General features: G+C 38.7%; 1 long non-coding RNA gene across 1 annotated transcript; it reads right to left on the reverse strand.

Moving 5' to 3' along the window:
• Positions 1–1,385: 1,385 nt before the first annotated feature.
• Positions 1,386–2,829, reverse strand: LOC108881984 (uncharacterized). Its single transcript, XR_007814552.1, has 4 exons — positions 2,143–2,829; positions 1,857–1,967; positions 1,694–1,728; positions 1,386–1,596 (listed from the first exon to the last, which is right to left on the reverse strand). It is a non-coding gene; the product is annotated as an uncharacterized LOC108881984 (long non-coding RNA).
• Between the last annotated feature and the right edge of the window lie 315 nt (positions 2,830–3,144).

Consider the following 3,144-nt stretch of genomic DNA (forward strand, 5'->3'; position numbering starts at 1 on the left):
TTCCATTTTCTCACACTTTCAGAGGAGGTGGATAGGAAACAACTGGAAGGTCATCAGAACTCAAACAGAAATATCTTTATATTTCAAAGTTGTGATGAAGTATTATTGTTCTGTTGCTGGGAACATGAAGACCTTCGTTGTGTGTGGTTATGATGCACAAAGGCCAAGCTCCTTCTGGTCAACACTGTACTCATGATACAGAGAATTAAAGTAGTATCATGGTAAAGACCATTTCGTGCATGACTGGGAAAGGGGCTGTTCTTTTTTGTTCCTTCAACTGACCACATAAATGCTTCTGGGAAGGCCTGCCTTTCAGAGTTGTACACAAAAAGTGGCTGCTTTGAAGAGGTTATTAAGGACAAGTAAGGTAATGTTTTAAGGTCCAGAGACGTACAAAAGACACACCAAAGTCTAAAGGAAAGTCAAAACTAATCTTCTCATTCAAAATAAAAGATTCATGTAAATAGAATTGACCTAATTGCTACAGAATTCATTCAAAGACATTCATGCATTCAAATGTGTAAATCAAGGTTTTTATTTTAACTGTGTCTCTTTAAGATCCATCAAGTTAGTTTAATCAACTTAAACTGCAAAGACAGGGTAGATGTCACAGTGAAGGTGGATGGGAGCTGCTGCTGCTGTAGCTTTGCTGTGATCTGTCATGAACACATGTGCAGAAGTGCGAGTGAAGAGTGAACATCCTCGTACGAGGCTGAGCAGATGTCCAGCAGCAACAAATGCTGATTATTACTGACAATGAAATTAGCATTAATTGAAACAAGACAATACTAGTAAAGCTACAAAAACATAATAGTACATACAGCAAGGCCTGGTTTTGCTGTAGTCCTACTAAACAGTTGAATAGAAGTTAGCCCTTTGTTGTGTGTGGTTATAATGCAGAGGAGGCCCACCTCACTCACGCCACAGACACAGATATGTCACTGATACAGACAGAGCTGTTTGTCACCACAGTGCAACAATAGTCAGGTGGGGCTGTGTGTTGTTGCACTGAGTAATGAATAATTTTAAGTACATTTTATTAAATACTAACTACTATTTTAGACATTTAGCATATGTTGACACACATTTTCCTCACAGTTTAACACTGGTATAGTTGATGTTTTTTAAAACCCTCTGTTTGAATGTGGCTAAACTTTGTCTTCACAGGCCTCATGACTTTCACCTCAGTTGTAGTCAGACCACACTGTGCTGTCTCTTTCTGTCAGACAAGTGAAGTGTTCCTCTCTCACTCCTCCACTGCTGCTGATAAACATCTAACTCTCTCTATAACAGACCCTGGACATTCATCAGTGTCTGTACTGGCTCCTCCTCCATCAAACACCAGTCCTCTTCTCAGGACAGGACAGAAAAACTGACTGTAATTATCTCAAAGGCTGCAGATTTCACATCTATATATGATATTCACTTTTACATAAAAATCACTATGGCAAATGAACATGACAAAGCATCAGTTCCACTCTGAGTCTATCTGCTGGCAGTGTAAATAACATGAGTCTCCTCTTCTCTCTCTGATGCAGGCCTCCTGTTTCTTATTGTTGGTGAATACAATCTCATCAGGTAATCAGAGCTCATGTTCTATAAAGAAGAATCAGATTTCATCAGAAGCAGTAAAATAAAAATGAAACAAGTTATTCAAACTGCTATTACGTAACATCTGATAAATCTTAATCACCTCTCTCCACTGTGGATTCAACCCGTTATCTCCAGCTAAATGACAGAGATTATATTTCTGATTAGTTATTTAACATCTTGGTGCTTTTAATGCAAACACAATCGCACAATTTTAAAAGAAATACTGTGCAAAAACAATAAATTAATCAGCTGGCAACAAATACCTGTCCAAAACTTTGTGATTTTAACAACCAGACCAGTGACGACCATGGAAACAAAGACAGTCAGACTGCCCAGGATCCCACTCCTCAGGCTTGTTATTCCCCTAGGCTTTTCTACATGACAGATTAGAATGGAATTTTAAATTGGGACTCAGTACGTTACCACATCTGCTTAATGTTAAAATCAGCAGAATGGACATTTTGGATGAACTGTATCCAGCAATCTGGAGATGACACAAATCTGTTTCTTCGCAATCAACAGACAAACAGGACTTATCCCCAATCTCACCTGTAACATTTAAATATGTTGCATTGACAATGACTGGGTGTCTGTTCATGTAAAATCCGCAGAAATACAGTCCAGAGTCAGACAAATCCACTTGTTTGATTTTGAGAAAGACGGTGGAGACGTTGGATGTCGTTTTAAATTTGGCTCGAAAGGCTTGAACAAAGAATTAATGCAGCGGGGCTGGGTTCTGTTGATGAATCTGAACCAGATTATCTGTGTAGGAGAACTGGAAAAGTTGGAGCACAGCAGCGTAACTTTTTCACCCTGCTGGACCTCCACCGTCTGAGACTCAGGAAGAGAGTCAGCGATCCAGCCTGAAACACACAGCAGAGATATTAATCCTTTGGCTGATAAAGCAACAGGAACCAAACCAATGCATTGATATAAACTGCTGTGGAGTAGTTTAAAGTCAGTACTTACTGAAGCTGCAGAGCAGTAAAGCTGTTATCAAGGTAAAGATCATCACTGCGTGTGTGATCCTACCACTGCAATGGCTCTTTGCACGACTGAGCTTCTGTAGGTGGTTTTCACTGGTAAGAGGTTCACCCTGTGTTCATACTGATGGCCAAGTGTCAGAGCAAATTCATAATCAGTTAAGGTGTGATTTATGAAGTTGACAACATCTATTATTCCCTTAATTATCAAAAAATAAAAAATAAAAAAATTAAAATAAAAAATAAATCAAAGAATCACACTATTTTTAACCCCAAACCCTTACTGTGGGGGTTTTCACTGAATCTTTTGCAATGTCCTGCAAATTTGAAGATGAAGGATGAAGACCTTAAAGAGAGAAGTGACTGTTATTCAGAGGAGCAGTGAGTCAAACCAATAGCACCTTATTTGTGAATTACCAGTATGAAACTGAAAGACAATGAATGAGTGGGTCAGAGACTGATTCTGGATCAGGTCACATGGAGGAAAACTCACGAATGATACTGAACATGAATGATATTCAAACATTAATATTATTTATTGCTGTGGATACTGACTCTTATAAAACTG

This window comes from Lates calcarifer, linkage group LG14, assembly GCF_001640805.2.
Source record: "Lates calcarifer isolate ASB-BC8 linkage group LG14, TLL_Latcal_v3, whole genome shotgun sequence".
Classification (NCBI taxonomy): Eukaryota; Metazoa; Chordata; class Actinopteri; family Centropomidae; genus Lates; species Lates calcarifer.